The sequence below is a fragment of the Crocodylus siamensis genome, chromosome 13 (genome assembly GCF_052110815.1).
Source record: "Crocodylus siamensis isolate JL-2025a chromosome 13, ASM5211081v1, whole genome shotgun sequence".
Lineage (NCBI taxonomy): Eukaryota > Metazoa > Chordata > Crocodylia > Crocodylidae > Crocodylus > Crocodylus siamensis.
In genome coordinates, this window is record NC_143407.1 from 12421743 (window position 1) to 12434041 (window position 12299).

The window sequence follows — 12299 nt, forward strand, 5'->3', positions numbered from 1 at the left end:
CATGAGTTGTTATATCCTGTCTCTCAGGATCAGGAAGATGTTACATTTGTTCTTTGGTGCCTTTCTTCATCAAGGCTGAGAAACATCAGGTGTTATCTTGAACTGTGTGACTTGAATTCTTTCCTAATGGCCAGCTCTAGTAACTGCTACTCACTCATTAGAAAGGAGCTATCCTTTAGCTCTGAGGCGCTGGTCAGGGTTAGGGGGTCAGGAGTTGTCAGAGCACCAGCTTGTGGGAGATCCAGGGCTGCAGTAGCAGGGAATGGGAGGCTAGGGGGCAGCAGTAAGGTGCATGGGAAGAGCTCTGTGTGGGCTCTGGGGTTGTGTTATGGGACATTGCAGGTCACGATCATGATGCATAGGCAGAACTGGGGTGGAGTGGCTGGGTCTGCTCTGTGTGAAGAGCGAAGCGTGCAGTGATTGTCAAGTTATTTTTGTTTCTTTTCATGCTTTCCAACCCACCTGTTATATCAGATGGACCCCAATCTTCTCCCAGATGTGGGAGTAGAAAGGACTCCTGGCTCTTTACACCCTTGATTCAGTGTAACAAGCTCTTTCACCCAGAATCAGAGAGAGAACCCAAGAGCCTTGATCCCCCAACTGTCCTACTTTTCTTCTCCATCTCTTGCTGTCACCAAAATTGTGATCTCATTTCTCCCATTGAGTCACCTACTAAACGCAGCAGGGTTAGTGCTGCTCAGGTACAGAGAAGGCTGGACTTGGCATGGCACTTGACAGGCCTTCAAATTGCATCCAAATCTATTGGCTTGGATGCAATCCAGGTGTTGCCAGAGTTAACACACTGCATCCTGGAGCTGTCACCATCCAAACGTTATGGAGAGGAGCAGTCATGATAGCATTTCACAGTAGGGCTCAGTCTGTGTGCCTGGGCATGATTATCTGTTTCTGACCTGGCAGGGCTTGGAATTGCAAATAGCAACCAAAGTGAATCAGCTGAAATGTGCATGGGCCTGAGTGTTTTTGTGAGTGCGCGTGTGTGTACGCACAGGTGCGTGAGCTGGGAGGAAAGACATGAGGATTGAGGAGAACTGACAGAACCACACGTGAGACATTCACACAGCCTCTACTCATTTTAAAGGCTGCACGCGGATGTTAAAAAAGAAAAAAGCCACACTTTACTTCAGACCTGGTGTGCTCCTGCACCAAGCCCAGCATATGCCCAGAAGAGGCAGTTATGTTACTTGGACCTGGCTCCCCTGAAGAACCAGGTGCTTTAGTGGGGCCCTTTTGGTGCTTTTTTTCTAATAGCTGATTGAATCTGCTTTAGCTAAAAGCACCAAAAAAGCCCTGCTGAATCACCTGATCTATACAGACAGACAAGGTTCTTTAGGTAAATCTGATATCTTTTATAAGACCAACTCAAAGAGTTGGAAAAATTCTTCTTAGCTAGCTTTCAGGTTTAAAAACCCTTCAGACAAGCAGTTTAACCTGCGGTTTCTCATGTTTTTCTCCTTTAAAGGAGAATCCATTTTTAAAGTCTGTTGATCCATTTTTAAAGTTTGTCTGCAACCCTTTCATATATTTTTGTGACCTACTTTTGGGTCGTGACCCACGGGTTGAGAAATGCTGCCCTAAGCTACAAGTCCTGCCACAGCCTCTGCTAGCTGCAGCTCGAACTGCTATAGTTGGCAGCATCCAGTGGTTGAGGTCAGAATTGCAGTGTGATTACTAGTATAGGTAGAAATCCTAAACTATTGGGAATGCTTAAATTGTAGGACTTGTGCGTTATACCTCTGGTTGCCAACTCCTGTGATATCCTTGTAAGAGCTGCTCCCTGGGCACATATCTACGCTGGTGGTCCTTTCCATGGGTTTCCATGGCCAGCATGTGCCCCTTCTCTGCCCCTTCAAGGAGCTCCAGACCTCCTTGTTGGGTGCTGAAGGCTATTCTCTTGCCTCTGCTGCCAAAATGTATGCTAAGTAAAACTTTACACAATGAGGTTTGGTGATGGGGGTGAGTGACAAAACTTTAACTATGGAGCCAGTACTTCCAAAATTACCAACTCACGAGACAGTCATTTCTTTCAAGGCAGTGTGTTTAGTGTTGAGTGCCTGTAGTCAGGATTTTTGATCCTGTTCTCAGGTCAGGAAGGGGCTGTTTGCTTGATTAGGGGGCTGGGATTCTCATTTCACTTTTTACACAAAGTTGTTTAATTGCTTCATTCTTCAGTTTCCTCATTTGAAAATATGGGGTTGTGTTGCAGGGCTGCTTTGAGCATGATTTACTGCTTCTGAAAGCCCTCTGAGATCATAGCAGGAAAGACTGAGATGTTGAAGCCCACGTATTGTTTTAAAGGTTACTTAGCATCCTTTAGTGATTAAATGTCATCAATCAATGGCAGGAGCAGCTGGTGACTGCATGTGGCATAGAGATTGACATGGTTTTCCCATCATGCTGGTCTAAGGGAGATACGGTGTTAGTATGTGGCATTTAGCTATGCACAGAAAAAACAGCCAATATAAAGGATCTTCTGTCAGGTCTGGGCTCCCCAGGGATGTGCATGAGGCAGTGAATAACCATTAATGTAACAGCCATAAAAAAAATGTAAATCTTGAAATTCAGTGTTGGGTTTCAAGGCTGGCAGCTGCACAGCTTGCTAGTTCACTTGGTAAGGCTGCTAGAGTGCAGTGATGGGGAGAGCCCATAGTGCAGGCTGCACCCATCTTTCCAGGAGAGCGAGGTAGATACTGCACAGCAGGCGTTCACCATGGCCTTCAAGACTTGAGAGCACTGCTTTTCCGTGGATGGTATTTAGCACTGGAATGGATAGTTTTCATCCAGTGATCTCAAACTATTTTGTGGAAGGCAGATCAACTTAATTATTTTCAGTCCATTGATTGGGAAACAAAGACTTGTTCAAGATTCACAGGGATGCTGAGTCTCAATCCTGTGCCCTAGCTATGGGTCTGTGCTGTCTCCTTACTGAGCTCAGTGGAGTGGTTCATCTGAGGAGAGCCACTCAGCCTGCATAAGGGATGAAGAGCACAGCAGACCTGTTTTCCGTCTGATAAAGTCATTCTCGGTCCAGGTTCCAATGTGGTCCAAATACACTAAATGCAAAAATACATAGAAAAAGCTGCATACAGTGCTTTTACATATGGGACCTATATGTTTGGGAGCTGGGGCAAGTATAGGCATTGCGTATATCTAATCTGTGCTCTTTCTCCATGATATTAGAACAGAAGACCAGCCCACTAGACCTGGGATTTCCCACCCACCGTCTACAACAGATGGTGCAAAAGCCTAGCTATTTTATGAAGTTCCCAGTCATTGCAGTGCCTAGTTTTGCACCCTACCATCTTGAGCCATCTATTGACCCTGGTATATGTTCTCCAGGAGCAGCCTGTGTCTTGCATAGAGGAAGAGGGTGGCAACTTCTCCTGGTGCTGGATGGTTAGTTATGCCCTGCTGTGGAGACACTGGGAGTGGATTCCTTCATCACTGTCCCAGGCAGTTGTTCACTATGGGATCTAGGCTGAAATATGTCGGATCCTGTGGCTGCTTGTAGACATTAAAAAAACCAACCAACTGCACTTTACCAGAAGAAGCAGCATATTACTTCAACCCAGCTCTGCAGCATCTGTATAGACCGGGTGCTTCAGCAGGGCTTTTTGGTGCTTGAGCTAAAGCTGATTCAATCAGCTGTTAGATAAAAGCAGCAAAAAAGCCCTGCTAAAGTGCCTGATCTATACAGATGTCTGATGAGCTGGGTCCAACTAATGTGCTGCCTCTTTTGGGCATGTGCTGGGCTTGGTGCAGGAACACACCGAGTTTAAAGTGAAGCCTGTAAGGTCAAGGTTGGTACTTGGATTGGAGATTTCAGTAGGGATGCTCTTCTTTCAGTTTGAAGGCAAGGGCAATACTGCAACCTTGCTCCAAGGGGAATGGTACTGCCAGAAGTTACCACCCTTTGGGTTGTATTAAGATAGGGGTTTTCAACTTTTTTGGATCAGTTGTACTCCTGATAGCTGGTTGACAAGCAGGGGGGTAGCCAGTTGATGAGCGGGGTGGAGGTCCCCCAGCGGCTGATTGGTGTGGTGGTGGCGATGGCAGAGCCTGCTAACAAGTACCCCCTGAGGCCATCCCAAGTACCCCCAGGTGAAAACCCCTGTATTAAGAGAAAACCCTTATGGTCATGAAAGATTCCCTTAGCACTTTTGCAACGCTGTGGGTGTTGGGGCCAGATATCTTGGCCCATTTCTAACTTGGACAGTTGCTTTTTAACTGCTTTGAATTCCCCTACTTTTCACTTGGCTATGGGATTTTTCTACCCCTGACCTGTCAGACCAGACTGCTACTAAACAGCTGCTACGTTTCATTGGAAATGAAGCAATTCTTGCCTGTAGCTCCTGCAGCACTTTAGGTAGCATTTGTTGCTAATATTTTAACACAGGACTTCTAAAACAAAATTACCCTTTAGCCAAGACAGGAGGGGATGGGGTGGGGTGCAGTCAGGATTCCCTTATTTTCCCACAAAAAGCAAATAGTTTCTGAGGAAGTGTCTCTGCTTGGCAAGCACAGGCGTATTATGATGTATCTAAAGATCTTTATGCTTATTATTATTGTGCAAACCTGGAAGGATTTTTTTTCCTTTCATGAACCTTCCTGGCTCCTGTGGAGCTTTTTTATCACCTTCCAGTAATGCACTGGGATGTTGGCTGCTGTTGGTACTTAGAAACCCCAGAAGTTCCTGGCTAGTGGGTCTCGCTCTTCTGCTCAAGGTTATGGTGATCACCAAATCTGGGGGCTTGGAAGAATTTGACCCTTAGGCCAGAATGGCCTGGATTGTGGGACTTTTTGCCTTCCCATGCTTCTAAGTAGAGTGTGTGTGTGTGTGTGTCTGCGTTTGTGCGTCCCCTGTATCCTGCAGGACCAAGGGGCAAGGTGAAGAGTCTTCCTGACTTTGCTAACAAATGATGCCATGATGCAATAAAAAGGGGGCCACCACATATTCCAGGACATTCTTGTCTTCATGGAATGTTTTACAGGTTGGGTTTTTTTGCCTGTTGTCAAATAATAGGTGGTCAATTGGGCAGTCTGTGCTGTGACTGGTCAGCTGATTGGCTTGCCAACCCTCGTTATAGTGTTCTTGGTGCTTCAGGATTCTGCTTTATAATAGTGGGGTGGGGGGGGACTTGAAGTAATTTGGGGGATTCCTTGGGTACATGATTTCTGCCATTGTAGGGAACTGGATTCAATGGCCCAAGATACCTCTTCTAGTACTATATTGTCAGTGCCTTCCTTCATGACCTTGGGGTCATGTTAGGCACTTCTTTGCCTCTGTTTCCCCTCCTGTAAGATGAGGGCTGTGGCATTGATCAGCCTTGCAAATGCTTTGAGATTCAGACAAGGAAGATGGGTACAGTTTGGGCCTAGTTCTCTATTACCCTGCGCCTTGTGCACTTGATTGCAGCCAGTGCAAAATAAGTGGATTGTGCCATCATGTCGGATTGGCATGGTTTTGCACAAGTACAGATGACATCATGGAGTAGGGGGCTATGATGAATTAGGCATCAAGGTGCGTTACCCCAGCCCCTGTCACTGAGGTATTGCACTGAATTTGAATGTGCCTGCACACAGTTTGGCTTGGATCAGACTCACTCCCAAAGGGAGTGAAACTTTTTCCTGAAAATAATCACACCTTTGTGATTTCATCTTCTTGTTGCTAATCTTTCTGGAGAAAAGGGGGTGTGGTGACAAACTGTCCTGCCAGGGACCGCAGTGTCTGGTGATCACATGCCACGTGTGGGTTGCATTAAAAATAGAATTAAAAACAATTCCTCGCGCTCTTTAAAAATGATCTGGGGGCATGGACATGAGGGCTCCACCCCTCTCCTCCCCCATGCGTTCCTTCATCTTTGGAATCCCTCTTCCCTTCCATCCTTTGGTTTGGCTTCATTGCTGCCAAATAGATCATTTTGCCCATATCATTTCACCTCTCTCCATGCCATACAAGTCCCTTCTACACATAATCATACTGGTTATGTTCCTTGTCTCTTGCCACCCTTCAACTGTGAAGCTCCTCATGGACTTTCAGGCATTCCCTCTTGCTGTGAAAATCTTTGATGGCTGATGCTGCCCTGACCTTAGCACCTGCTGCTCATCACCTCTTTAAACTGGTGAGTCCCACAGCTCTTCCACACCTTTCTGTGTCTGACCATGGTGTCTGGTGGTGGTCAGCACACAAGGAATCAAGGGGGCAGCAATTTTCCCATCACTAGCTGAGAACTCTAGGGCTTTCTAGTCTATTGATGTCCATAGGCTTAGAGAGTTCATGATTTGGGAGTTATAACTCCCAGCCTGAATATAGGGGTTGCACTAAAAAAGAAGAGCAAGTTTGGACAGATACTTATCTTCCTTTGTTAAAAGTGAATATATGTCACCATGGTTGAAAAAAACAACTGTTCAATAAACCAGGAGTGTTAGAGACATGGCTCATGGGCCAGATCTGGTCTGTGGAGCCTCTTTAACCAGCTGCTGGTGCTGCCTCTGGTCTGAGTTGACCTTTATACTGCTGGACCAGCCCTGCACATAGGGCCAGGGTGCACATTACATATGGCACCTGCGGCACACGTTACATATGGCTTCAGGACCCATGCTTAATGTGGCATCTGCCACTCTCCCTTCTCCTGCCAGCTGCCCAGTCTGGGACTGAGCTGTGTGTGGCATGAATCCTGGACCAGCTATAACCAGCACCATGTGCAGCCCAAAGCAGCCAGGGCAGGTGCCACGTCTAGCAGGAATCCTGGACCAGCCACTGCAGGCACTGCGTGCGGCATTCATCACAGGACCCACGCTGCACGTGGTGCCCATTGCTGCCCATTGCAGCCAATCCAGGATCTGTGCCACATGTGGCCAGCTTCTGACTCTTTAGGGCAGGGAATTCCTTAGTTTGGCCTGTTGTAGAGCAGGCCTGTCTCCAGATGAGTTTGGGTTTTATGCCCCTCTATTCAGCACTGGTGGGGCCACACCTGGAGTACTGTGTTCAGTTTTGGGCCCCCACTACAGAAAGGATATGGACAAACTGGAGAAAGTCCAGCAGAGAGCGACAAAAATGGTGAGGGGGCTGGGGGACATGGCTTATGAGGAAAGAGTGGGGGAACTGGGCTTATTTAGTCTAGAGTAGAGGAGACTGAGAGGAGACTTAATAGCAGTCTTCAGCTACTTGAAGGGGGGTTCGAAAGAGGATGGAGTGAGACTATTCTCAGTGGTGACAGATGACAGAACAAGGAACAACGATCTCAAGTTGCAGCAAAGGAAGTTTAGGTTTGATACTAGGAAGAATTTTCTCACTGGGAAGGTAGTAAAACACTGGGACAGGTTACCCAGAGAGGTGGTGGAAGCTTCAATCTTGGGGGGTTTCAAAACTCGGCTAGACAGCCCTGGCTGGAATGGTCTAGTTGGGGCTGGTCCTGCTTTCATCAGGGGGTTGGACTAGATGTGACCTCCTGAGGTCTCTTCCAACCCTAACTTTCTATGATTCTGTTGTATGTAGAGGATTGGTGTGGCTTTGCTTCTGCAAGTAAGCCATGTCCCTCGTTCTCTGATGTTAGGGACCTGCTGTACATTGGTGTAGCTAAGTGTCCATTGCTGACAGTGCTGCATAGTAATTCCTTCCATGCTGTGTACGCTACTTCCTGGGGTCGGTGGAAGAAGCAGGGACATGGTATTTACTTTGCGTTTGTTCAGCTGGAGTCCCCTGCAGAAGAAGTGCCCTGACCCCTACTCATGTTTCCCTTTAAACAAGCCTAGTAAAAATGTGGTGGTCTAATGACCCCCATGAGCCTCCCAGGAAAGGAAAGCCTGACTGTAACAGGAACGCGTACCTCTTCAACAGCTCCCTCCCCTAGTAAAGGTGTTTATCCCATTGACAAGTACTCAGGCAAGCTCCATCGTCCTTTCATAATTGCTGCATTAGCGGAGGATCAAGTAACACTTAATGGTTGTAGGTTCCCTCCTCAAACATGATTGAGAAGGTCAGGCAGGGTTGAGGTAGAATATTTGCAACAGTTTGACATAAACCTTGGCCACTGTTTAGCAACAGGTGCATATTTTATGGGTCCCGTTCCCTAGCAAGTATTTTTGCCATCCCCTGGCCTCTGCTCCTCATGCCGGGTCAGTGCATTGCAATGGTGTCGAGGAGCTATTGCTGAGTTATTGCAAAAGCCATGGCATCAGGCAGGGTGCGTATCAGTCTGTGTCAGATTAAATTGCTCCATTGGCTCAGATGAACGGACAGGCTTGACTGGAGGCTGTGCATAGCCTCTGCTGTTGGAAAGTGCTGGGAAGGAGGATGGAGGACTCTTCCCACTGGTTATAGTCCAGGCTCACTTGGTCCTTGAGCTTCCTCTTGGATGGTTGCACAACATCTTTGTGTAAAATGAGTTTGGTGGGTCTTTGCTTGTTCAGTAACTCGTGTCTCCCACTGTAACTGGCCAGCAGAAATTGTGCTGGGACTCACCCTGCTCTTTGCACTGCCTTTGGCCTCCTGTCCATGCCCTGCAGATTTTTATTTTATACACAGTTCTTAATCCAGGCCAAGATGCAGCTGTTAAGCTCATTAAGTACATGGCAAAAGAGAAGCATCCTGATGAGATATGAGAGGAGAGGGCATTTGCTAGGGCTGTGCTGAGTGACAGTGCTACCAGTGAAGATCATTCAGCAGCATAATTTATGGCTTGGGAAAGTAATGGCATGGCCTGCTTCTTCTTTGCAAGATGCTATGAATAGCCTACCTTCATATAGTTGCCTTACCTTCTCCCTGACTTAACACTAATGTGGCTAACCACCTTCCTGTATCAAGGTAATATCCCACCCACGCCTGAGCTTTCCAGTTGTAGCATGGGGAGCACACACCGATTCAGAGCTCTATTTCAGGGACTAGTTTTCTCAGTTTTGTGGGTACTTGTGCCTGTGTAATGAAAACATCAGTTAATTAATATTTGGGGCCAAGTGTGAAAAGTATAACTCCCACCCAAATCCCTCGCTGTGCTGCTCATCTCTCTTGCGTATGGGAGAGGCTGAGTCCAGTGCAGTGAAGCTATCTTGCACGGAGCTAAAAATTGCTGGAAATCTTTTGCTCAGTCCATTAGCTTGCTCTTTTATTTTAGCCCAGGGCTGCCTGACACCACTCTGCGGATGCCCCTGTGTGTTTATAGCCCCATACTATCCCAGCCTTGCCCTCTGTGACTCGGCTATGCTAGTATCTCTTCATTTGAATCTGCAGTCCCTACCTTCCTGCGCCTGGGCCTGCCTTAGCTGAGGTCATCAGCTGTAGTCTAACAAAACCGTTGATTAAGGGATGTGGCCAGGTGCCCACTCAGCACCTGGATGTGACCATTATTTATTTTCCATTGCCACTTCAGCTGGGATTTGACTTGATGAAAGGCCAGTAGCCTCCAGCCACTGTGAATCACGCACATGGCCCAGGTCTTCTTTTGCTTACAGGGCACACCAGCTGAGAGGAAGCCCTGCTCCCCTTTGAGACCTTTGCCCAGCTTCATCTTCGCTAACTTATTTCTAAGTACAGTTTGCTTTGTCAGAGTTGGGTATATGTGGCTTCCTTTTACCTTTAATATCACTTGCTGCATGGAAAAGGCTCTAGCCTGGCTAAGCCTGTTAGGAATTTGCCTCCAGGATTGTGAGTATGTGTTCCCAGGCACTACTTGCTAGTGCTGATTGCGGAATACAACCTGGTACCTGGCATGGAGTTGAGACTGAAAGCTCCTGGATGATTGTCACTACTTGGTGGTGCCTGCTTATGTATGGCCATACAGAACTGGTGAGATCTCTGCATGTGCCAGTCTCTTTCCTTTGTAGATTTATGGCTTAATCCAGTGGTGGTCATGCTCAACCATTTTCCCCAGAGGACCAGATGGGCAGTACCTGGTCTGACTGCAGGGTGGTGCCACTTGGAGAGGGGTGTGGGGCAGCTCGGCTTGAGCCTGGGCCCACAGGGGGAGAAACCGAGCATAACTTGGCCCCAACTCAGTCCCGTGGGGAAAAGGCCGCACCCATAAAAAGAAAGGGTGTGGCTTGGCTCCAACTGGATGCTTGGGGTCTGGGCATTTGGCAGAGGGAGGGTGGCTGTATTAATGGCTGCTGCCAAATTTCCTGACCCATGGGAAGCCCTGCAAGCCATATGCAATGGCTTCATGGGCCACATTTGGCCCATGGGCCGGAGGTTGAGCACTCTGAATGGAGTCAGCGTAAAGGCTCCCATCAGGCACTCTGAGGGCTGGATCGGGGCGGGCAATTATTTCAGGCGGAGGGCTGCTTACTGAGTTTTGGCAAGCCATTGAGGGCTGCATGGCAGGCAGCTGGGGGCAGATAAATATTAATTTTCTAAATTTTGTAGGGGTCCTGCAAACCAGATAGAATGCCCACCCCTACGCTAAGGTGATTTCCTCCCAGCAAAAACCCAGAATCCTAAATCCAGGCCTGGTAAATAAGCGTATAAGTGTAAATTGACATGTCAGTCATCACTTTGGAGCCCTTTTAAAAGGGGAATGTTTCAGAAAGGGCAGCAGCTGTTACATTCTGCTTGTGACATGTGGACAGACTGGGCCTGATGCAAGTGTAGTATAACCACTCCACTATTTAATACTGGATGAAGCACAGGTTAGGCTCATGTGCTTGGGAACTGCGGATGCATGTTGGTGAATGGTTCCTGCCTTGGAAAGTTTCAATGACCCTTCATCACTTTTCCTTCCGCTGCTCTCTCTACTGCTTTCGGGGAGTGTTTTGGTGAGACAGCATTACCGCGGATTGCTGAGCATTGATAACAGACTCAGAGCTGTTGCAAAACAAAGACAGGTGCTGTTCTGCAGACCTTACTGAGGAGACCTTAGTTTTTTCCAAAATCCCATGGTTTTATTGCAGTCATATGGTATTTAGCAGTTTTGTTCTGTTTTTGACTTAACTTCTGGAGTCATGCGCTTACAAGAGAATCTCAACATCCAGCTGAAAACAAAATGAATTTCTAGCTGTTCTGATTGCAGCGAAGATCTTCAGACAAAGTCACAAAGGAAAAAAGCCTAATATTCTTCTGTTGTTTCTAAAATCTCATGGTTTCTAAGCCAGTCCCATGACTTTGAGGCCCAGGCAATGAGTTTAGAGCACCAGGGGATAGCAATACACTGTCTGTGCATGAGGGGAGGAGTGGGGGCAGACAACCCAACTAACTCTGAGATGAGACATTTATGAGAACAATAGCATGATATCATGCCCGTAGTAGCAGAGGGCAGGAGTTGGTGACCATAAAGGTCCTTTCTAGTTCTGTGTTCCTTCCAATTTATTGAAATTGGTTAAAGCAGATCCCCAAGTGTATAGTTATGTTGGTATACAGTTTTTGGCTATTGATGTAGCTGATTTCTGAACATTTGAAAAAGATGCTTGAAGAGTTCTGGAGAAAAATGTACATAAGCACTTCCCTTTTATTTAATTTTGTTTTCCAACCAAGCTTTTCATTTGTGATTTTACTGCACAGTCGTACTTCATGTGACTAGCCAATAGAGGTAACTGTTGCATGTCATGCTTAGTGGAGGCTGTGGCTTGGTGGAGAGAGCAGCAGCCTAAGATCACTGGATTTGTGACTCAGAGGGAATATAGCATAGTGGTTATCTCTAGGCCCCTGCTCCAAGGGCCCCATAGGTCTAGTCCTTGCTGTCTTGCTTACATGAAGTAAGTCACTTAAATACTTCCTGCCTTGGTGTTATCACCTGTCACATGGGGACTCTGAGAAGCATTTTAAAGCTAAGACCATGAATGACAACCAAGTATGACACAATTTTCAGCTGAAAGCTGCTGTGTGGGTCCAGGATTTAAAAACGGGGTGTGGGAGCAGCAACCAGTGCTACACAGGATTCTGCTGCTCCCAGCCTCCTTCTCCATAGGGCAGGTAGCCTGTGGCATGGGAGCATCAGCCAGAGACTTTTTTTAAAGTCCCCAAATCGGTAAAAATCTCCCCTTTCCACTCTTGGCACCCTCTCCCTTCCCTCTGCTATGTGGCACCTCCCTTCCCCTCCCATTTCCACCCTGCTTTCCTCTCTACTTACATCTCTGTGCATTGGAAGGGGAATCCCACCTGGCACTGCTGCTGTCCTGGATGCTCTTGGCTTGCTGCAGTCAGGTGCATAGGGAGTAGTTATGCAGAGATCAAGGCTCAGATGGGGACAGCAACAGTGGAAGACAGGTTCTTCCGCCGCTTCATCTGCTCTCAGGCTGGGAGGCAATATGTGGGGGGATTGGGCAGGGTGGGGAAACCCTCCTGCTGCTGC